The 25,575-nt window shown below is 36.3% G+C and overlaps 1 protein-coding gene; it reads right to left on the bottom strand.

The window, feature by feature from the left end:
* Erich1 (glutamate-rich 1) overlaps nt 1-25,575 on the bottom strand; it is a gene marked incomplete at its 5' end in the record, with an annotated part of 52,793,804 nt that overhangs the window by 33,372,397 nt on the left and 19,395,832 nt on the right.

The following is a 25,575-nucleotide window of genomic DNA, read 5'->3' as shown; positions in this document are numbered from 1 at the left end:
GGACATGGGATTCATTATATGAACTTAGCAAAACATGAATAAGTCCTTGATATAATAATGCCAAATTATTTATTATTTGTCCCAGTAATTTATTTTATTCAGTTTACATCCTGATCACAGGCCCTCTCTATCCTCTCCTCTCAGTCTAACTCTTACAAATCTCTAATCCCATTGTCCTTTCTCTTCTTCTCAGAAAAGGGGGAGTCTCCCTTGGTTACCATCCCAGCCTGTAACATCTTGTCCCAGCTGGAGAAGGCATATCCTCTCCTACTGAGGCTCAATCAGGAAGTCCAGGTAGAGGAAAGTGGATCCAAGGGCAGAGGAACAGACACTGAGGTAGGCCCTGCTCCACTTCTTACAATTCCTACGTGAATACCAACTTGCACATGTGCTACAAATGTGTAGGGGTTCTAGGTCGAACCCTTCCATGTTCCATGGTTGGTGGTCTAGTCTCTGTGAGCCCCCATGAGCCCAGGTTAGTTGACTTTGTACGTCTTCTTATGGTGTCTTTGACCCCTCTGGCTTGCTCAATTCTATCCCTGATTCTTCCACAAAGACTCCCCAACCTTCACCTGATATTTGGCTGTGGGTCTCTGCATCTGCTTCCATATGCTGCTGGATGAAGCCTAACACTACTTTGTATTGGCTGAATGGGTGCAGGCATCCAGACTGTTGAACTTGCTGTTTATGCTTCAAAAAATGTTTGCAGAAAGAGTATAAGAAGTGAGAAGGTCGATTGTATCATCATTACATCATTATGACTAGCACAAAATGATCAGGAAACAGAAGAACGTGGTACCAGTTTCCCCTGACCAAGGCCAGATCCTTATGAACATGTCCTTTGCTTTGACTGTTCCATCACCTTTGAATAATGCCATCCTTGGGCACATGCTCTTAGCACATAAGCTAAGGGGAACATCCAAATCCACACTGCAGCAGTCACATGAATACTGACCATCACGTGCAATAGGGAGTAGAGAAGCCATGGATATAATAACCCAACAGGTAAACTCATCAAAGAAGATGGGTAAGTAGGAGCGATAAAAAGTACTGAGGATGCTGATTCTGCAGGAAGAAATTCTTAGGATTTGCAAACATTCTTCATGACGTTTGTGGTAGTCATGTTTGTCAAGGTGATTTCTACTGGACACCTCGCTCTGTTGAATGCCATGGTAAAGGAGGGAGCAGATACTCTGCAGTCAGTTCACAGCATGTTCTGTAATTGACAGTTATAAGCTCTCCAAACAGACAATTGGTGTTTTACAAACTGCATTCTAAGGAATTCTGAAGCCTTAAATTACTTTAATAGGTATTCCATCAATAAAGATTCCTTGATAACCAAGGTTCAGTAAAGCTCGAGTTAACAAAACCTGAAGGGGTGTCTTTATATCAGTACCTCTTAGACTCTTTAATATTTTTAATGTGCAATATGAATCACCTAAAGGGAGATTAAGCATGGAGTTTCTAAACTTTATTGACCATTTCACAGATCCATTCAGGAACTATTATTCACAAGTCTTGTATGCTAGGTTTCCTCAAAGCATAGTTTGGGAGAGACTGTCAAAGATAATGTCCATTGTTCTCAAGGGCACATGGGATGAAGTGTACACAGTCCATGGTTACTGATCAGCATTGGAAACAGTAAAACAGTCACCATATTCTAAGATACAAGTCTTCGTTTCTTTTAGGATTTTATGGAAAACACAAAGATTGCATATGAAGATGCAACTACAAAAATTGTCCACGACAACATCTAATAAGTACACAAAATAAACACATTAATGAACTACTGCTGAAATTATATTGATTTCATATAGAGAACAGCTGTGATGTTACTTCATATGTTGCAATGACAAAACATTTAATGATTTTAGTATATTACATATGTATATGTATATATATATATATATATATATATATATATTTCAGACAAATAGAGTATGCTTAACACATACAAGACCCTGGATTCAATCTTCACCAAAAAAATGATTATAATTTGTATATGTGTGTGTCAAATTAAAAATAATCACTTAAACTTCTACTTATTTTGCCTTGAAAGATCTTATCAGGAACAAAGGAATTCAATATTTTTGACACGTTAAAACATGCACATACATGCCTCTGCATTTTATGAAATAAGCAGATAAGCTGTGAATCACTAAATCCAAAATCCAAATTTTATCACACACAGAACTGTCACCTCTGCTTCTTGCTGAAATCCAAACAGCCAAGACTCCAAGCTGAAACTGCAATATATTCTTTTTTTTTTTTTTTGCAGAGCAGTCACTGAGAAATCAAAACATTTCTTTTCATGTTTTCTTATATCCTAAATCTCTACAATTAGAACACTCTGTATCTTTTGCGAATAAAGATTCACCAGTATCTCACAGATTTCAAAGTCATTTCTTTGACTACACTCTCCCTGCTGTTAAAATGTCATTTGTGAACATGTTAAAAAATATCCATTTTTTTCTTCCAGCATTGAATTATCGCTCTTACGCCACATTTATTTTGTGACTTTCCAGTATAGGGACTATTTGGTCAAAATGATCAAACTGTACCATTTACAAAGAACCCCATTGTTAGCTATTCTATGCTCATGGTATGCAAATAAGTACGGCTGTTAGTGTTCAGATATAATCTTCCCATCTCTTACAGATATATGGGAAGGAAAATGTATAGAAAGAGCTGAAGCACAATACGTTACACCAGTTTTTATCCTTTCCCTTTTTGTCCCTATGATTTCAAATTACTCAAGCTGTTCGGGTTATTAAACAGTGAATCCAGCTGACTTAAAAATATAGAACTGTGCCACGCAGGCTCTTACACAGAGCTATTTAGAGCTTCTATTATCTACTGAAGAGCTAATGCACTTCCTTAATTGTGCCTGCTGGGTGATCAGGCGCAACTGGCTGAGGAATTCAAGCCCACACAGAAATGCAAGGCTGCGAAAAGGACATTTGCTCAGCAAGAAAGGTTGCAAAAGCCCTTTGACAAATGCGACAGAGTAAGTCACGTAATGACAGAAGGGCTTTTTGAACATTTTCAGTAATTTGGTTATAACTAACTCTGAAGTGCATTAGCAGAAGAGTCTTAATCAGACCTCATTTTTCCATTAGAGACTGATTACCGCAGGTCCTTTATTGGTAGATTTACTTTTCCTGCATGAAAATACTGAACAAATGTAAACTAATTTGTTTGAACTTCCTTTTGTCCATGCCTCTGGTTCCTGAGCAAGCGTGATGCTGTCAAAGGAAAGCCTACACATGCAGAGGGCACTGTTCACTAAGTAATCCCCCCTTCTGCTGGCAAATGATTACACCAAATCCACATTAACATGAGATCAACTCTCAGCCCTCAAATGTAGTGTCTGTTGTAAGATCTTGTTTTTACAAGCTTGGTTGAATTCCACTATCTTAATTCTGTTTCTTTTATGAATGATGACTTTCAATCTGAGAGATTTATTTTCCTCTTGCTGAATATATTTCTTGCCAGGCCAATGATCTTCTTAAGAAGACATCTAAATTAAGAAATTGCCTTGGGGATGGTTGAGTGTTTCATGCCTAAGTGACTAAGATCATAGGTAATCCAATAAAAAAATTTTTTTGAGAGAGAGAGAGACATTCCTCCTAAGAGGCAGAATAATCCCTGCTTTGCTGGTATGATCTTAAAGATATTACATACAGGAGGGAAAAGAAAAATCTGTTTAGCTTTCTAATTCTGAGTCATTTTTCCTTGCTCTATTCAACAATGCTATAATCATGCTCTCCAGTAGTACAAGCTTTATAATAAGGTGAACAAGTCTTAAATTCAGAGGTAGCCTCCATGTAAAGAAAAAGGGATTGTTGTTAAAACATAGCAAGTAAACCATGCCATGACATCAGGGGAAAGTATATTTACATATTTCACTATTCACTTTTAATTTTTATGTAGTCTTTGTGTGAATGTGTATGTGTGTGTGTGTGTGTGTGTGCGTGTGTGTATAAAGAGAAGTGAGATAGGTATGTATTCACTACTGTGTCTCTCTATATGTGTGTGTGTTAATGTATGTGCATATGTATGTGTTGGTACATGTGCACACCTCTGTGAATTGTTGCATGTACATTTGTGTGTGTTGGTGCATGGGCAGGTGTTGGTTGAATGTGTGTTGGTATATGGACACAAGTGTGCATTTATGTGTTGGCGAATGAGCAAATGTGCATATCTGTGTGTTAGTGAATGTACACATGTGTTGGTTACTGCATGGGCAAATGAGTGTATTTATATGTGTGTGTATGTTGTTGTCTGTGCATATGTGTATATTATAGAATGTGCACATATGTATGTATTTGTATGTCAGTGAATGTGCGTGTGTGTGTGTGTGTGTGTGTGTGTGTGTGTGTGCGTGTGAATATATTTGTGTTTGGAAGCTACATGGTAGTTTCAAGAATCCTCAACTGTTCTCCTTCTTAGTTCTAAGATAATCTCTCACTGAGCCTAAACCCACTGGTTGACTAGACTCATTGGCAAGTAAGCTTCAATAATTTCCCTGTCTTTCAACACACAGTGCTGGGATTACAGGAGCTTGATTCTTTACGTAGTTACTGGAGCTATGACTACAGTTCCCCATGCTTGCACAATAAGCATATAAGCAGTTGAGCTATCTCCTGTACTCAATATTCCTTACTTTTAAAATTGTGAATTTGGTTAACTTGAGAATTATTGGGTGAGAATAAATTATGACCACCAATTTATTAAATTTCTTTTTCTCTTTGGTATACTAAAGTTTCATATATGTGCATGTATAGTACATATATGTTTGATTTTTTGATATTGATACCAAATTTTAAATAATTTAATAGGCAAATATCATCCTAAATTTTCCAAACAAATCATTGCTTTCATCCCAGAGAGACTGTTTTGAAATAATTTTGTTCTATTCAGAGACATATTTACAGATAATTACCATGGTGAAGCACAGTGTCTTGAGTTTCATTCTTATACATAACTGGGGCAGTAGAGGGGACATGTTTGGGAGGATTATAAATATATATATATTTGAAAGTACAACCAACAGAGGAGAAAGAGATGGTGGGGGAGGACAACTGTCCCTTTAGTTGGCTGGTTCCCTAGTTGCTTGTGTCTATGTTTCTGCTTGGTGCTATGATTCATAGAGCCTGGTTTTCCCCGAAACTCTATGAAGCAGCGAATGATATTGAACAGACGGTTCTTCTGCGAACACTCCCCATCTGCCAAGTGCTGAGATTACAGACATGTAACCACCACTCTGTCTGAATTCTTAGTGGCATTTTTAAGTCTTTCATTTTACTTATGACTTAACTATTTACTTTCTTTCCGGTAGGTATAAGAGTTTGGGAACAAGCAAGTTTTGGAAAAAGTATGTACTTTCCTCTTTATAAAAGTTTTTGACCAGCACATGAAGAATGTGAGGTAGATGAGCAGAGGGAATGGAGAGCTTATTCAATTACTTCCTTCCAGAGAGGCTACTGGGAACCCAAAACTGCTTCAGAGGTTTTAGGTCTTGGGAATATCGCTAGCATATTTCAACTATTTACATTTCACTGGGACCAAATTTATGCACTACTAGTATCTTTAAAGTTTAGACTCAAGAGAGAAAGCATTATGGGATCCTGTGTCCCTTTAGGCCATTTCCCAAATGGCATCTACATCAGAGTTGTAATGGAGATAAATGTAACTTCTACTGTGTTCAGAAACTGCCATCATTTTTCACTTTTTTACTGAAAATCTGTGCCCTATCTGCACACTTTACAAATGTATGCAAAATCTACCTCCACTGTGAAACGCTTCCTAAAAAATAAATCATTTTTACAACCTATATTTTTGAATCATAGCTTTCAGAAGTGTCCCTTTTCCCATTTTTCCCATAGAGGCTGTCCTTCTTTGAAGCCTAGTTTAAATGCTATCATCTCAAATAGGTTTTTGCTGCCACATTCCATTGCCTTCATTCTTATGCTCTAAGCCTTCTAGGACCACCATTCTGCTCTCTGCTACTATGTGGGTGAGCTCTTGGTCTCATCTTTGTCTCTTAGCCCTGATCATAAAATATGCAAATAGTCACTTTTTTCCTCCTCACAAATATTAAATAATCATTAGTGTGTCCAATGCTTTGCTCAGTACTAAATATTTTGAAATGTTTAAATTGGTCACACAGTCTCCCTTCCAACTCTGGATGATTAAATATATAAATATGTATGTGGATTTCAGTAATCTTTGAAAATAGTTTCCAAATATAAAATGAAAAATAATAAAGATATGACACAGGGAACTGGTGATGTCATTCTAGAACTAAGAGGACACAGATGCTACACAATTCCTAAGGTTATGAAAATGGCTTCATGCTCAATAGAAAGACTTGAATCTATCCTAACGATCAGTGTGACAACAAAGTGTGTGTGCATCATTTACAGGTGGAATTAGAACTGACCATATCAGCATGCAAAATGTTTGAATAGGAATTGCACCATCTTCATTGGCCTAAGACAGTTTTACAATTATGCTGATGGAGTTATTGGCTGCCTTTCTTCATTTACAGATACAATCTGGTTTCAACTGTGTATTTCCTATAGACACCTATTAGAAGTCTGTTACATTAGCTCAGCCTGGAAAAGAAGGTATCTGAAGTTAGCCCGGGAAATCTGTTAAGACATTACATCATTTTGTTCTAACACTGCCAACTATTTGTATTTTGATTAATGCCTTAATGCATTTTATTTTGTACTTGATTTCATTATTTATAGTTTATTATTTTCATCATCCACTGCTAGATGCCTTGATAGAAAGGAATGCATCTTTAATTCCTATGTTTTCTCAGAGTGATCTCTGACTACTCACTGAAACCAATTGTTCATTGAATAAGTAGACATTTGGATTAATACAGTTTAACCAGTATATTTTCTAATAGAAATCACTGTAGGCCTCTATTGTATTGTTAATGTTTCTCGGTGAGGGGAATTGTATATACCCCATAAGTTATGCATATTGGTCTACAGTTTCATTCTTTTCTTTTAGATAACTACATCACATTGGTTTCTAAAATGGAATCATCCCCTGGATATGTTGCAGAGGATTGCTTGTCTTTTCTGGCATTACTGGGAAGGGAGCCCCTTGGTCCTATGGAGGCTTGATGACCCAGGGTAGGGGAATGAAATGCTAGGGCACTTAGGCAGTAGTGGGTGGGCTGGGGGGGAGCACCCTCATAGAGGCAGGGTGGTGGGAGGAGGGGATAGGGTGCTTGTGGAGGAGAAACTGGGAAGGGGGATAACATTTGAAATGTATATAAATAAAATAAGCAATAAAAATAAAGTGGAGTCTTATATTAATTGAGAATCATACAAACTATTGATATCAAAAGAAGGTGACCTGTCAAACACGCAAAAGGAGGAATGTGTATAGCTTATTTAACAGTAGGGTTTCATTAATAAATAAATATGTGGCTAATAAATTGTGTACTTGATGTGCACATGTTTCTGTACTTTTCATTTTGTCATTACCATGGATATTATTTTGTAGTCAAGAAAATGTCTTTTATGTCATGAGCTCTTGAGTTTCTCAAAGTATGGACTGAAGTTACTAATATATTCGAACTTACTAGAACAAATTTTGGTACTCAACCAGGTGTTTTTCTCCCTCTGGAAATATTTGCACTTAAACGTGTACTTTGTAGAAATTGTACCTTAATTGAACTATCTGAAAAGCATTCTTTTAAATGTCAGAGTAAAGAATAAAATACTTGGAATAATAAATATATCATATGCAAATAAGTAAGCTTGCGATTGTCTAGTATCTGTATTATAAGTAGATCCTAATGTTGTTATAATTCATACATACTATAAACTCTAGTATTCAACTGAAATTCTTTTCCTCAAATAAAACTGTTTCATTGTTTCCAAATTTCTAAAGTTCAACAGTAAAAAGAGAAAAAAATGGTGACACTAAACAAAGTACTACTTAAATAGCTTATCTTGATCTATTACAGAAATCAAGGCATTTTTTTTCTTCATTAACTTCTGAAGTTTTCCTCTGCCGGAAACATATACAACACATCTCTCTATAGTGTAGCTTGTATTTATCATTATTAAGAGCACAATTGCTTGACTAGTATCCTGGGTATGAACCATGCTGGCAAACATTCTTTACATACATAATACTATTTTTTTAACTGTCCTTTTTTCCAGAACTCGGTACATTTATTTATGGTCAAAACTTTATCATAAATCCCACTCCTCCCCCATACATTGACCTACTTTTCCCCATCACCCCAAAAGGTTGTGACCTCTATTATCAAAATCTCCATGCAGATGGAAGCTCGGATGAGATTCTAATTAAGTGAAAACCTTTCTGTAATTATGCATGTTCACTATTTAATGAGAATCGTTCTATAATTAGAAATTTATTTGGACACTTGAAGATTTCACAGACTCTAGCTGCGGTGTCCTTTTTCAAACATTTTTCATCCAGGGTGGAGGCAAGTTGTCTTCCCCACAAATGCGTCACTGCTGTGGGAAATTTCTCCTGTAATTAAGTGTACTATTCAAAATACTCACAAAATGTATTTCCACTCTTCATTTTTTCCCCAAACATAGGTTGAAAATAAACAGCATACAAGGCACAAGTTTCCACAGTTTGAGCGAAGAGTGCTTAATTATTGTCCCAATACGTCTCCAGTCATCATTGAAAACAAACTATCAGTAAATAGGCTTTGGGAAGAATCGCAGAAGCTTTTCAAGCTCTGTCTACCTAGAAGGCTAGGGAAGAAAAAACTGCAAGAAATATGTGGCTCCAGACCATTAACTCGGGACATCTCTTAAACTGGGGTAGGAGAGAAGAAGCTTCAGATAAATCTGTTGATAGTGTTTTGTTTTGTTTTGTTTTTGCTTTGTTTTGTGTTTTTCTCTAGAACTTGTTTTTCTTTTAAAACTCTTTTCATATTTTGGATTATTTTGTGTCTAATTTATTGTTAAATTGCATGCCCTTACTATCTCTTTCTCACCCTAGAGATAGCGCTCTTAATGCAACTCCACATCCACAGGATTCATATTAAATAAGTAGGCAGAAGCCTTTGATGTATTCTTAGAATGTGTTAAGACTTCTACTAAGTTGGGTGTATCAATCTGTGTCATTGCTTTACTTAGCATAAATCAGGACCGTGGTTTTCAAGAGAAGTGAAAGGGGCTGGGGGGAGATAGGATCAAAGGCACATAGAAGAAAAGGATGAAAAAAGAATAAACTGAAGAAAATAGGGAAGGGAGAGAGGGAAGGAGGGAGACAGTCTAACACACAGGTTCAGAAGCCAGCCTCTGTCTGTTCATTAGGAGAAATCTTAGCATTTCATATCATTTTGAATATATGTTAATAACTTAGAATTCAGGAGCAAAGGTACATTCCAAAGAGGACATTAACCTCTCGTTAAAAGATTTCCCTGTGAGGTGTCCGGGCAGTATTGAGTCATCTGCGTAGGACTGAGGGAAGCATGTCAGACCACAGAATCCTGATTCCTTGATGATAGATTTTCACTGAAATAAGAGGAAGGGAATTACAATGTCTCTGTGTGTACGTAAGCAAGAGAATATTATATTGTTTTCTAGTAAAAGTAACCTGACACATTGAATGTATTATGTTCATTTGAGTATAAATCAAAGTAGTAGTTCATGCTACTTGAGGACAAATGCTGAAACGGTATCAAGGCTACAGTAAGAGTTCAAAACTGTATACCATAAAAATCTAGGTGAAAGTCTTTTCATTCATTCACTCATTCATTCATCCATTCAAGAATGAGAATTTATTCTTATTACTTCATTTTAAATGTTTTAATGTTAATATATGAATGTCTAAGGACTACTTTATAATACTGACAACAACAAACTAATGTAGAATTGTCTTACGTAGTGTAGTATTGACATGTTAGGGAAGGCTTATGAACACTACTACCAGCTGCGTATCAGTAACTTGCATATTTTCTGGACATTGGTCTCTGTAATATAAGTTATTTCTTTTCTCAGTATCCTCACAACTAAATGCCTAAGGGTTTTAGAGCAGGGATATGTGCTCTTAGTATACATCTCCCATGAAGCCCAGGACAGTGTGGCAAGGGGGAGGAGGGCTGCTCCGCTGTGCTACATGACACTGCTATGATTTACAAGTACCTCTTAACTCACTGTCCTATCACAGTATCAGCCATGTGAGGAGGAAAATAGCTCTCAAGTGAAAACTAGTGTTTTATTCCCATGGATACCAATCCATGAGAGATTTTGTACAACGAGAAGATATGCAAATAATTTGATCGTTCTAAAAGGAAAGAAAGAGTAGAACTGGACAAAAAAACAAACTTACCTCATGTACTTTTCCTATCACCAACCCCATAGCATTGAGTGGTAGTTTAAATTTTTCAACGTTCTATTTATTTTCTTCAATGACTATTATTTACTCCAAGAGAAAGTTCAAGTTTATGGATAACATCATTTATTTATGACAGAATAAATCTTTTAAATCTGATAAAAATTACAAGGTTATAAAGTATATTAAGTTCCTCCAGCAGATGACTTAACATCTACACTTTCTGACATTTTCTCCAATAACATTTTATTTTAAATGTCAACTATACATAAATTCAATCTCGTCACAGACACTGAGATGTTCAAAAGTTCTCAATTTTAGACAGAGGGAGGGAGGAAGGAAATGGAGCAGGCCAGAGAGAGAAAGAGGAAAAGAGTTTCTTTAAAAGCCTATATCTGAAAATGCCTCGAAGTGTTCATCCCTTCTGTAACTTAAAATTTTTAAAAATTCCAGCTTGAAATATGACTATAAATTATGCAGAGAGTCATAAATTTTGAATTGCCCATTGTAAAATTGTGGCATGATGTTTCAGAACAATGTCAAGGAGAAGAAACATCAAATACCACTTCTTCCTTTGTTTGCAATATAATTCCTTTATGTGTTAATAGAAAAACACTCTAGGTATCTCCCCCTCTCTCTCATATTATGCATACACACACACACACACACACACACACACACATATCAATGTTTCAGAAATTAGATGTGTCTTCAAATACTCAAATGAGCACTGATTTTTATAAGTATTTGAAGCCAAACATTACATTCACTCAATCTGAAAGAGCTTCTGTCTAGTTTTGATATTCAAGAGAAACAGGACAATTTTATATTGTTTACCTAGTATAAATAGTCGTGTTCTGAGGCATAAAATATTAAAATTAACCATTCTATTTTAAATTAATTTTCAGTACTATTTATGTAAGATGAACAGAAAAATTTTGTATACTACATAAGAGCAAATAAAAATACCTCAAAAACTGGTAATATTGTTCATTAACTTCAGAGATTTTTCAGATATTAGTGAGTGTAGGTTTTCATGCTGATGTTGGTATTGATTGCATTTAGGCAAACTGAGCACATGATCTCTATTCCTATTCTCTGTTTTCCCTGCTGGGGGCAATGTCCTTCCACTTCTATTTGGGAAACGACTACAATGTGTTCACATGTTAGAGAATAGATAGTTCTTTTAAAGAAACAATTAAGTCCTCAAGTCAAACAGAGGCAACATGCCAAACTCACATCCCATAAAAATATTGTAAAAATTGTAAAGTATATAAAGTTTATTGGTTATTTCTACAACCTGTATAGTAAATTTTTCTTTACAATGATCAAATAATGAATAGAAATGGGTTCTCTTGTTCCACCTGCACAATAATTTTATATGGAAAGTGTTTATTACTATAATCCTCAGAGTCTCTTAAAATTAGGTATATATATTCCTTCTAGTTATTGGTTATATATAATGTAGGGGATAAAAATATGTGAGATAATAAATGAATAGTGGGTTAAAAACAGAAACATTATTGTAAGAAAATTAATTTATTAGTTGCATTCTTATGTTATAATTATGGTTTTTACATTAGGAAACACTCTCAAATAGATTCCAAATTCATTTTGAAATGCTATGCTACTCAGAGTCAAAGTATAGTGATGAGCATAATCTAATTCCTACACAAATATATTTATGAAGCATCAAGGTGAACACATTTTTAAGTTGGCATACTGAAACATGCACAAAGAGGCTGGATCAGAAATTAGAAAACTACAGCGGAAGATAGAGTAACATGAAGGATTAAGAAAAAGACTTGTGGGATTATCGAACATCTGCTTCTCAGGCATATTTAAATAAAGAGTACCAAGCATTCAAACAGAGTTGGCTTGTCGGGCACATTTACATAAAGAGTGCCAAGCGTCCAACCAGAGTCCTGTGTGAGTCTCTTCCCTCCGTACTTAATCACTCACATTGTGAATGAGATTAGTTGCTTGACTGTGCTAATCTAGATTGCTTCTTTTGAGAAAAATTGATTTCATATCTGTAAGAATTTGTCAATTCTCAAGAAAAAGACATTGCCTTAATGAACCAACTTAACTCTGTAGTATACTGTAATATCGTGCTGAAGAAAAACTATAATTTTAAAATGCCAGTTTGTGAAATTGCTCTTGTTATTTTAATACATCATCTTGTTTGAAAAGAAAACTCCATGTATATTTCTTTTCCTATAGAAAAAATATTTAGAATTCTTACAGAAAGGAGCCATTTGGTATGTAAACAATGATCAGTTGAACTTAGTAATTGTTATTTTGTTTTATATTCTAGTTTATTATCTGTCTTTTATGTTAGTCTATTATAATTTTCTGTAATAAATTTATGTACTAAATCCAGGGTTTTATTCTCTTAAACAGGGTAAAAAGTGTCTTGCAAAATGTATTTCATTTGAAATTTCCAGGCAATTTGTAGTTATTTAACAAAGAGAAGAAACATATACTACATTATCTTATGGTAACTCCATTAAGCCAATCATAATTATTTATTCCACGTTTCCTGTAAGCTACCTCTGGCCATCCATCAGCATTTTTTACGCTTTATCATGTATAAAGAAATATGAAAATTGAAGGTTAAACCTGCAGTTGTCAATTACACAAACATCTTTTCTAGTTATTGGAGTCTTCAAATAAGGATCAACTTTTAGCATTTCCTCAACAGATCATGGCTTGGGGGAGACACATGGAACCCACGACTAGAAATAGCTTATTTTATTATGTTACAGCTTCTGTTTTCTTGCACACAAAATAGAATAATGACATGCAACACTTGGTATGTCTGTGAGGGAAACACTATAGCCACCTCCTGGCTCAAAAGAACAGCGCAAAGAAATTGGGGGTATATTATAATATTGGTGCGACTGGAAGTAGCTAATTATTACAAAACAATAAATAGTTAAATTTTGTGTAAGCTACTGTATGAGTTACACTTTGCATTGCTGTAATATAATATCTGACAAAAGCAAAAGAAGGAAGATAGGAAAGAGGAGGAAAGGGAGGGAAAGAGGGAGGGGAGGAAGAGATGGAAAGGAGAGGTACTTTTGGTTCAAATTTGAGGGTTCAGTTTAAACTTTTGATAGATGGATGGTGTTGGTATGAGTCAGCTGGCCACCTCACATCAGCAGTCATGGAGCAGAGAGGGTTGGATGCTTCACCGGTGCTCCCTTCCTCCACTGTCTTTCAGTCCAGGACTCCAGACCATGTAATACCATGATTCCTATTCAGGTTAAGTCTTCCTTCTTCAGAAAGTATTTTATTAAACGCACCTAGACATGTGTTTCTATGGTGACTATAAATCCAGTGAAGTTGACCATGAATGTTAGTCGCCAGAGCCCCTCACTAAGGCCGGTCCAGAGAGTGTAAGTGGACTTGGATACTAAGCCAGATGCTAGACTTTGTATTCATTCGTACCATTTGCTGGGTTGGAATCTCTACGTATGCAAAACAAGAATAAAGCTAAAGGGGCCATCGGTTTAACAAACAGATTTTTAGTTTGTCATGACATACATAGATTATATGTGGTAAACATACATCTCTGTGAATTCTATTAGAGAAGTTTATACCATACTCAACAAAGTTGAGAACTAGATATCATAGGTTTTCCATTTCTGTTTAAATGGGTGGTGAAAGAGAATTAGAATAGTCAGTGAAGTCTCCCCTATGGGTGGAAGGTATTAAACTTGCAAGTTGTTTTCTTCCTTCTCAAGTCAATGTTTTTCTTAGAGAAAATGATTGTCCCTTAAGCCCAAGTTTGCATAGCAGTGGACATGTTTATCCCGCTTATTCCACTCCCTTTTATTGGAGTCCCTCATTTTCTTATATAAATAAAATATAATGATAAGTTTAAATAACATTCATGTGTTAAGAGGTGAAATACAAGGGCCTGGAGAGATGACTCAGGTGTTAAGAGAACTCATAGCTAATGGGGAACCTGTGCTTAGTTGCCAAGACCCACATAGCAGCAGAGCAAAGACATTTGATGTCTTCCTCTGGTATCCACGGGTATCAGACACATATGGTACACATAGAAGTAAAATCCATATATGCAAAATTAAAACACATAAATTATCAAAAATAATAAATAAAACATTGAATTCTGGGGTTGGGGATTTAGCTCAGTGGTAGAGCACTTGCCTAGCAAGCACAAGGTCCTGGGTTCGGTCCCCAGCTCCAAAAAAAAATTGAATTCTTATTTCCCCTTTTATTAAAATATGTTCTTTTTCATGCAGTATATATTTCTTAGGGTTTCACCTCCCTCTACTCTTCCAAGTTTGTCCTACCTCCCTTCTTATCCAGACTCACTCTCTTCTGCTTCTTATTAAAAAGGTAAAAACTTAACAACAACCGAACATAACAAGATAAAATATAATAACATAAAACAAAACACACCACATCAAAGTTGGACTAGACAAATCACCATAAGAAAAAGATACCCAATAAAAGTCACAGGAATTAAATACTCACACATTCATATGTTTTCGAGTCCTATAGAAACACTAACCTGAGAGCTGTGAGATATCTATCTATCTATCTATCTATCTATCTATCTATCTATCTATCTATCTATCTATATCTCACAGAGGACCTGGTGAAGACCTGTGTTGATCCTGTGCATTATGTTTAGGCCTCTGTGAGTTATAATTTTTCTCAGTTGATTTAGACGTGCTAAGGCTCCTGGTGTCCTCCATTGCCTCTAGCTAAGCTCCTGGTGTCCTCCATCACGTCTTGTTCTTAACATTCTTTCTGCCTCCTCTACCATGAATGGGACGAGAGTCCTGTCTACAATCCTTTTCTTAACTTTGCGGAAGCGTACAGAGTGCTGGTGCTGTCTCAGGTGCTCATTTCTCCTAGTTATAGAATCGTGGTCAGGTTTCTCAAATTTCAGTGTCTGGAGGAAATAGCTTTAGTCAATGATGAGAACATGGTTGTTAAATACATATTTTAGTGCTTTGGCCTTTTTAGAAAGAAGTCTTTAAAATATTGTCTCTCCTGTCTCTTAGAATACCCCCATACATATAAAACCATGGCTGTACACCTGAGAGATAACAAAAACCTATACTCTAAATTAGAAAACTCAAAGATCATCTCTGAAATAAAATTGCCATCAAAGTTTTATACCTGTCAGTTCTTGATTAAAAAAGAAAACCAAGCCAGGGCATAATAGCATCTACCTATAATTCCCACAATATAGAGGCAGAAGGAGAAGTGTAAGGTATTCTAGGCCAAACTGGGCTACATATCAGTGTAACAAGGTCAAGCCTAACCTTCACTACATAAACTGATTGTTTTGAAAACAATAAGAGATGAGATGAAGATCCAAGGTACAATACTTACAAAGGAAGCCCAGTGATTATTTACTTTCCTTTTATTTGGGTAGAGATGCAGAGATGCTAAGAAAGTATTCTACCACTGTACTATATTCCATGCCCTCCAAAGCCTCTTTTGTTATGATGCAGTTAGTATTCACAAAAGATGAGATTTCTCTGTATTAGAATGTTGGCTTGAAATAAAATACTGTTTTATCTTAATTTTTCTTTTGTGTTTTCTGTTTTTTAGATTTGTTTTGTTTTTGACAGTCATTAACAAACTCACTCATGTCCTAAAATTGTTACTTACCTCACTGGAAATCTTTAGTCTGTCTTTCCTGACAATAATTGCCAACTTTATAAATTAGATCACTACATGGCATTCCAATTTCATTGATAATCAAAGGCTGACAAAAGAAGAGAAAATTATTGACTCTACTGATGTAGAGAAACTGCTTTTGTATTAATATAAATAGCCTAAATGAAAAATTCAAACTCTGTAATACTATGACTCAGGGATGTGGCATCTGTTGCCTCAGAGAAATTTTTAGAATAAACCTACAAATTGTGATTACCTTATCAGTTTATTCTCAATAAAGTTTTGATGAGGCAGGATTAATATAGTAAAAATGGCCATTTTACGAAAAGCGATCTACAGATTCAATGCAATTCCCATCAAAATACCAATCCAATTCTTCAAAGAGCAGAACAATTTGCAAATTCATCTGGAATAACAAAAAACCCAGGATAGCTAAAACTATCCTCAACAATAAAAGGACTTCAGGGGGAATCACTATCCCTGAACTCAAGCAGTATTAGAGCAATAGTGATAAAAACTGTGTGGTATTGGTACAGAGACAGACAGATAGACCAATGGAACAGAATTGAAGACCCAGAAATGAACCCACACACCTATGGGCACTTGATTTTTGGCAAAGGGGCCAAAACCATCAAATGGAAAAAAAGACAGCATTTTCAGCAAATGGTGCTGGTTCAACTGGAGGTCAACAGGTAGAAGAATGCAGATCAATCCATGCTTATCACTCTGTACAAAGCTTAAGTCCAAGTGGATCAAGGACCTCCACATCAAACCAGATACACTCAAACTAATAGAAGAAAAACTAGGGAAGCATCTGGAACACATGGGCACTGGAAAAAATTTCCTGAACAAAACACCAATGGCTTATGCTCTAAGATCAAGAATCGACAAATGGGATCTCATAAAACTGCAAAGCTTCTGTAAGGCAAAGGACACTGTGGTTAGGACAAAATGGCAACCAACAGATTGGGAAAAGATCTTTACCAATCCTACAACAGATAGAGGCCTTATATCCAAAATATACAAAGAACTCAAGAAGTTAGACCGGAGGGAGACAAATAACCCTATTAAAAATGGGGTTCAGAGTTAAACAAAGAATTCACAGCTGAGGAATGCCGAATGGCTGAGAAACACCTAAAGAAATGTTCAACATCTTTAGTCATAAGGGAAATGCAAATCAAAACAACCCTGAGATTTCACCTCACACCACTGAGAATGGCTAAGATCAAAAACTCAGATGACAGCAGATGCTGGCGAGGATTCGGAGAAAGAGGAACACTCCTCCATTGTTGGTGGAATTGCAGACTGGTACAACCATTCTGGAAATCAGTCTGGAGGTACCTCAGAAAATTGGACATTGTACTGCCTGAGGATCCAACTATACCTCTCTTGGGCATATACCCACAAGATGCCCCAACATATAAAAAAGACACGTCTCCACTGTTCATCGCAGCCTTACTTATAATATCCAGAAGCTGGAAAGAACCCAGATGCCCTTCAACAGAGGAATGGATACAGAAAATGTGGTACATCTACACAATGGAATATTACTCAGCTATCAAAAACAATGAATTTATGAAATTCGTAGGCAAATGTTTGGAACTGGAAAATATCATCCTAAGTGAGGTAACCCAATCACAGAAAAATACACATGGTATGCACTCATTGATAAGTGGCTATTAGCCCAAATGCTTGAATTACCCTAGATGCCTAGAATAAATGAAACTCAAGACGGATGTTCAAAATGTGAATGCTTCACTCCTTCTTTAAAAGGGGAATAAGAATACCTGTGGCAGGGAATAGAGAGGCAAAGATTAAAACAGACACAGAAGGAACACCCATTCAGAGCCTGCCCCACATGTGGCCCACACATATACAGCCATCCAATTAGACCAGATAGATGAAGCAAAGAAGTGCAGGCCGACAGGAGCCGGATGTAGATCGCTCCTGAGAGACACAGCCAGAATACAGCAAATACAGAGGCGAATGCCAGCAGCAAACCACTGAACTGAGAATAGGACCCCCGTTGAAGGAATCAGAGAAAGAACTGGAAGAGCTTGAAGGGGCTCGAGACCCCATATGTACAACAATGCCAAGCAACCAGAGCTTCCAGGGACTAAGCCACTACCTAAAGACTATACATGGACTGACCCTGGACTCTGACCTCATAGGTAGCAATGAATATCCTAGTAAGAGCACCAGTGGAAGGGGAAGCCCTGGATCCTGCTAAGACTGAACCCCCTGTGAACTAGATTGTTGGGGGAGGGCAGCAATGGGGGGAAGATGGGGAGGGGAACACCCATGAGGAAGGGGAGGGGGAGGGGTTAGGGAGATGTTTGCCCGGAAACCGGGAAAGGGAATAACACTCGAAATGTATATAAGAAATACTCAAGTTAATAAAAAAAATCAAAGTATGAGTATAGAGCATTGCCTGAATTATACAGAAGAAATGGGACCATAAAAAAAATAAAGTTTTGATGAGTAATATTTTTAACTTTATAAACTACTTGAATAGTGGTACTAATGTTGAAAAAATAGAATATTGCTTAACATCACTAGCATATCAAGTTCTTTTTCATTTGGAGACAACCTGTATTTTTCCTTTGTTTCATTTGTTCATTCAAGAAAATAACCCAAGTTCCTAATTACTTTGGTGTTATTTTAATTGAGAAAGACAGTCCAGCAGATATTTTAGATGATAATTTTTATAAACTGAACTTAATATATTGTGTCAAATTTTATTTCTCATAAGTGTAACAAATATATATGAAACTTGAGCACACCTATTTTTCAGTAAATTCCTGAAATATTCCTGAGATATTTACTCTAAAATTATGAAAGATCCTGCAAATGTGAACAAGAGTAGTAAAAGACAGTCATTATGCCTTGGACATTTCTTAAAGAAATAGCAGGATTTTACTGCTTTCTAATGCATCAGACTTATGAAGGATCCAATTCTGTGTTAAGTTTTCATGATAAAAGCTGTTTTACATCACTTGCTAGGAGACATGACCTAAAATTTTGAAAAGTAGTACTCAAATATTATATGTCTAGTCTTGATTTGAGAAACATTTTCCCATGACTAATGCCTTAGTTTTAGTTACTATGCCTTTGATCAATCACCATGGCCAAAGAAATTTAAAGAGGAAAAATCTCATCCAGCTTACCTTTCTAATCACTGTTCTTTATAGAAGGAAGTTAGGGACAGGAAGTCCGTCAGAGCAGGAACTTGGAAGCATGGGCTTCAGTAGAAGCCATGGATGGATGCTGCTTACTGACTTGCTTCTCATGACTTCATAAGCTTGCTTTCTTCTAACACCTAGGACCACCTACCCAGGGAATGGTACCACCCACAATGAGCTGAGTCATTCCTCTTCAATCACTAATACAGAAAATGCCCTATAGCTGGATCTTTTATCTTTTTTAAAATTGAGATTCCTTCCTTTCAGAAAACTCTTGTGTCAAGTTGACATAAAACTAGCCAGCACAGTTAGCATGTCTTTATAATTTTAAGCACTTTTCCAACTTATCTTAAATTATATGTTTAATAATTGAGATAACCACGGATTCTAATATAAGAATTGGAAGAAAATATTTATTTTTTCTCCATCAAATGATTCATGAATCTATTAAAATAAATGCTTATACTTTTGACAATCTAAGTGCTTATTCAACATGTGTCAAGCCAGAAATTTCATAATATATACAACTTACAGCTTCAAGTCTTCAAAATGGCTTAACATAAAATCAGTAAAATTCAGGACAAAATCTTTATTTTCCAATAGGGAATTCTTAACAAATCATATTTTCTAAGTTAGAAAAGTCTAAAATCCCACCCAACACTGTACGAACCCAGAAGATAAAGAGGATTTCATGAATGAATTTCAAATAACTTTCAAAACTCTCATTTAATTAGCTTTATTATTAAAATTTCAACACCAAGAATATATTAAAATTTGAGGTATCAAAATAAACAGAAAGTTTTAAAATGTAAATTAAAATGGCTAAGAAATTTTAAAAAGTTCAATGCCTTTAGCCATCAAGGGTATGAAAATTAAAATTATTTTGAGATTTTTTTCTTTTTCAAGTCAAAATTACTAAGATCAATTTAAAAATGAACATAGATGCAGATGTGGAAGTGGGAAAAGAGGAAATTTTATCCATGTTTTGTGGGAGTACAAAGTAATGTACCCACTATGATAAACTGTGTGGACTTCCTAAAAACCTAAATCTAGAGCTGGTACATACTCCAGCAATACCACTCCAGGCACATAACTCCAAAGGACTCTAGAATCCTATAAGAGTTCTATTTGTTCATTCATGTAAACATGAATTTTTGTCTGGAAATAATCATTCTATAGGAGCTCACCAAGAAAAAAACAATATTTTCTCTTAAATGTGTGCAAGTGTGTAAATTAAAATAAAAGACTAAAAATGGAACAGGGACCATTAGAGATGGGAAGACAGGGTAGACCAGAGAGTATAAAGAATAGTACATATCATTAAAGTCCACTGAAAAAGCCACATGGAAACAAACTACTGTAGGGGCTTTCAAGGACACACACACACACACACACACACACACACACACACACACACACAAACGTGTGTGTATTTGTATGTATAAGGGTGTTAAGGGGGGGTTAAAGGTAAAATCAATACAATACTCTATAATGGAGGTTCAATGTCTCCCTCAACATTATAAGCTATCAAATAAAATGTCCAGTACCAGGTAGTGGTTACCGGTTCTTGATTTATGAAACAGTAGAATCCTATAGATTTCTCCATAAACATACAGTCCCTTCACCCTTACCTTGGGTTTCCATCCAGAACTTGATGATAAAGCCTTGCTGTTGAAGGCACCACATACCTTGTTGATATAACTTGAAGAAATGAAGAAGGCACTGATCTGGACTTTCAACTCTACTGACTAGCTTTCATGGTGCTAGACACTGAAAGGGAAAAAGTGATCAACACCCTTACTCAGATATAAACCCTGAGAGCTACAGTAATGACTGTCTTGACAAAATGTGCCCACTGGTGCAATAGTGACGTGGATGTTAAAGAAGTAACGCATCAATTTTGTTGTTGTTGCTGTTGCTGGATTTTCAAGTGTTCTCAATAAGATGAGTTCCATGCCTGAACTATTAACTGGGCCAAAAACCTGTGCCTGGCTAGGTAACTACTGCTAGAGGAAACATAGTATCATTATTAAACACAATTATAAGGGCTTATGGGGAAAGTTATTACACTGTCTATACTGTTCTTTTTGTTTCTTTGTCTTTCATGATTTACTATTCTATAATACGCCTTAGTAGGTGTCAGTAAGTGTTTCCTGATTGTGATGACTTAAGCTGGATCTGATCTGAAAGCTTCTTCCCTGCAGTAGATCTTTAAAGTTTTCAGAAATATATACTAAGCAAGCTGCCAAGGAAGAAAGCAATTAAACAGTCCTGCTTAGCTGCAACATGACAGTGAACAACATGGTGAGAAATGCACAAGGGTGTAGTAAGTGGCACTCAGGTCTTGGTAGCAAACAATATCTATCACATAGGACTTGAAGCTCAATCAACAGGAAGAAACCTAATACTAGAATCTGGTTGAAACCTAGACACCTCTTCAGCTCTATAGAGGTCATGGACATTAGAAAACAACCTACTCCTGCCACTTTCCTAGACCAGCATAATTACTTATTACATTCTAAATTTTTTCTTATACCCACAAATAAATGTAGTTACTTCACTTATCAGTAAAGATAGTATTCTTTGATATCAAAGAATACTTTACTGCAAACAGAAACCACCATAGAAAACCACAACTGTACTCAATGAGAAGATTGTGGGTAGGCCAGCCCCAATCAATATGTACACATAGCACCTGCTTTCTGCATCTATGGGTCAGAGAATGGCACAAAAGATGGGTAGAAAGATTATAGACAGACTTTTAGGAAGTCACCGTCAGTCTTTTCTGAATACGGCTGTACAAATAAGACCTGAGCAATAGCAATATCAGTGAACATGTTAATAGGAAAAGGAAAGTTCTGTGGTGTCCCGTCCTTAGAGAGAAAATTACAGGCAACTAATGACTAATGTGGAAAGGAGAATTAGCCTTCCCTGGGGATGAGCCTCCTTACTGGTTGTCTACTGCAGAGTAGTCAGCCCTGGAATCATATACATACAGACACCAATAATGGGATCATCAGGCTGTATTTGCATATATTCATGTACATACACACATCAAATATAATTAAAGGATGTGATTAGATTGATTTGAAGGTGACTATGGGAAGGCTGAAAGGTAGCATACATCAGAAGAGCTGTAAGAAGGAGAGAAACAGTAAGTATGGAATTCTCTTTTAATTAAAAACATTTAAAATATTTCTAACCACCTTTAAAAATTGAAAAGAATAGCTTCTTTTTTTTTTTTTTTGGAGCTGGGGACCGAACCCAGGGCCTTGCGCTTCCTAGGTAAGCGCTCTACCATTGAGCTAAATCCCCAGCCCCAAGAATAGCTTCTTGAGGCCGGACAGATATCTCAGTGCTTAAGAAAACTGGCTGCTCTTCCAGAGCACTCAGATTTGGTCCCAGTGCCCATACAGTGCATGTCTGTAATGTCAGTTTCAGAGCATTATGTTCATCGTTTTGAACCCATGTGGTGTACAGACATCCATGCAGGCTAAACACTCATACACATAAAGCAAAGATAAATTAACAAAACAAACAAACAAACAAACAAAAACTTTTGTGAGAGATGTATTATGAAGGAAGGGTGAGCTCATAATGGGAGACAGCCTGCAAGATACCCTATAAATAGAGATATTTCATTAAATGTTATCCAGTAAGATGTGCATGTTACTTTTGATGGGGCAAAGCCAAATGTTGGGTTTGATTTTCCTTTGTCTATTTGTAAGTGGCTGTAGAACTTATAATCTTTTTTTTTTCATAAGCCCAGTATTCTTCATATACTTAGTCATGGCAAGGGAGGGGGAAGTTAGAATGCTGCTTTGGGAATAAAGGCATCTTTTGTTTAAATTTGTGAATATTTGCCTTGCAATAAGTTGGGAGAAGAAAAAAAGGAAAGGCCTGAAAAAGTAGACTCAACCCAACTACGTTATTTGTAATGAAAGGAGCAGGCAAACCATCACAGAAAGAAACACAGGGATTGATTGACACCTGGTGATACTCTGTGTAACAGTCATCTGAATGTGTAGTCCAATACAACTGGAAAAGTACTTTCAAGAAACCATTGCAGGTTTCTAACTATTGGGTATGATAGATATAGATATAATTTTAGACATGAAATGGACTCTGAATATAAGCATCTTGCTGACTCTTATAAGCAAGTAAACTTCAGGCTCATTTTTGCCCTCCCCCCAGCTTATCCTATGCAGCTTTTCAATAGTGTAGTTCCATGTTTAGAACTAAACTTTTTTGTGTGGGTTTATGCATCGGACTATGAGTTCATGCATACAAGGAGGTAAAATAAGAACTTCATCATGACAAGGCTGACAACCATAAGCCTCATCCTCATCGTGTCCTAGGAAAGCACATGTTAGATTGAGAAGTTAAGAAAAACAAAAGAAAAAAAGCATCCATCCTGTTGCAAAGATAAACCAAGAAGAACCACCTTGACACTGACATATTAGGCAATATACACATACATATAATTTATGTTTCTTCTTCTGGAAATATTCTCCCTGCAGAGGTCAATGATTACATGAAAACCAGAGACAGTGCCTGAAGGTGAGGGTATGGTTAATGTCTCTGCAAAATGGTAAATAAAGAGACCTTCAGGACAGCCCTCGAGGCTGTGAAAAAGAACTCTAAAAACATGAGCTCAGAAATATGTAATTTATCAACTGAAAGGGCCTATTCATCCCATTTTGTCTCCACTTAGAAACTAGGCTATAAGCCTCTGCTCCAGCAGTAGATCCCAAAGTTCAGGAACAAGACAATAAAATCCCCTACTCCAGAAACGGCCTGAAGATAGCCACATAAATGGGAGATAATTTATTTCAGGATTGGACATCTGTGCTGGGCATCCCATCCTGTGGTTAATCATTCATGGTGCAGGAATACAGTCCACCGGGGCATACCAACACACAACAGTTAGATTACCTAACCATAACTATATAATACTATATACTTTGCTTCTGTAGCTTAGTTGCCTGTCTGAGTTGTTCTGGGACTAGAAGCTACAGTCTTTGGCATTTAACACCTCATAGCAAAACAAAGGGGAATTAAGTAAAATAGCCTTTGTTCCATCTCTTTTGGACCTAAGTTGACTCTAAACTGAAGACAGGGAAGAAAAAGAGGGGGGAAGCCAGTCTCCACTTTTTGTTCCCAGAACTTGTACATCTTTCAGAGTGCATGATCACATGATACAAAGTTCACTACAAATTTGCACATATATTCAGGTCATAAATTGAATAAAAAGTTTGCAGCAGAGAACACTTACATGCATATCATTAAGAGTAATTATCTGGCTAAACATTCATTATTTGTTACTAGCGCTACAGGTTCATTGAGAGTTAAAAACCATAAATAAGTTATTCTTGAATTTTTGCACAGATAAACCCGTCAATATTTTATCTTCTCTTCTTTTAAAAAATATTATTCTTTAATTTTTAAAAATTTTATTTATTTATTTATTTATTTATTTATTTATTTATTTATTTATTTTACAATTCAGACTTTATCCCCATCCAGGTCCATTCTCGGACTGTTCCACTTCCCACATCTCCTCCCCCATTTTCAAGAGGATGTCCCACTCCTTGCCCATTCCATCAGACCTCCTCACTCCTTGGGACTCCAGAGAGTTAGGTGCAAATATCTTCTCTTCTTATACATATAGTAAATCTTTAGTTTCCTTTTTATGACCTTTGGTTAATGGTTTTATGACATCTTGGAATGTGCTCCAGTTTTTAGACACCTATTTGCTATCTCTAATGCAATTGAACTGTGACACTTGGAGAGCGGCAAAGTTGTCATGACAGTTTTAACATTAAAAAGATGTAATAGCAGTCCTATTACAAAAAAGACTCAAGTGACTTTTTCTGGGTTACTATTTGAAGCAGTGGTGACCCCTACGTGCTGGTTGTTTCTGCAGAATAAATGCTCATTGTTCTTGCATACTACTTGAGTCTGGGGGTCTTCCTTCAGTGAGGCTTGAAACCTAACTCAGGTATGCAAAAATATAAGGATGCAATATAAATTGTATGAGGGGCTTCTTGGTCCTAGAGAAGCAGAGGCAGCTTCAGTGTGAGCTCATTTGTCAGAAAGGTACAAACATAGGCAAACTCCTGAGTTCAAGTTTAGCCAAGAACAGAGATAATTTAGATCCATGTGTGTATAGCATGGTAATCTAAGGATGGAATCCCAACCAGTTAAGTTTATTGTATTACAAAGGTAGGCAGATCTCTAAATTCATTTGATTTGTAAAAAAAAGTGTATGTATCTTCTAAGAATCAAGGAGCTAAGGTAATTTTCTGTGGGATGGTCTGGAAGGAACCTGGAATAGGTAAATGGATTATTTTATAAATAAAAGACTGGGCTC

This window comes from Rattus norvegicus, chromosome 16 (genome assembly GCF_021556685.1).
Source record: "Rattus norvegicus strain SHRSP/BbbUtx chromosome 16, alternate assembly SHRSP_T2T, whole genome shotgun sequence".
Lineage (NCBI taxonomy): Eukaryota > Metazoa > Chordata > Mammalia > Rodentia > Muridae > Rattus > Rattus norvegicus.
This window is presented reverse-complemented; position numbering and strand designations above follow the sequence as displayed.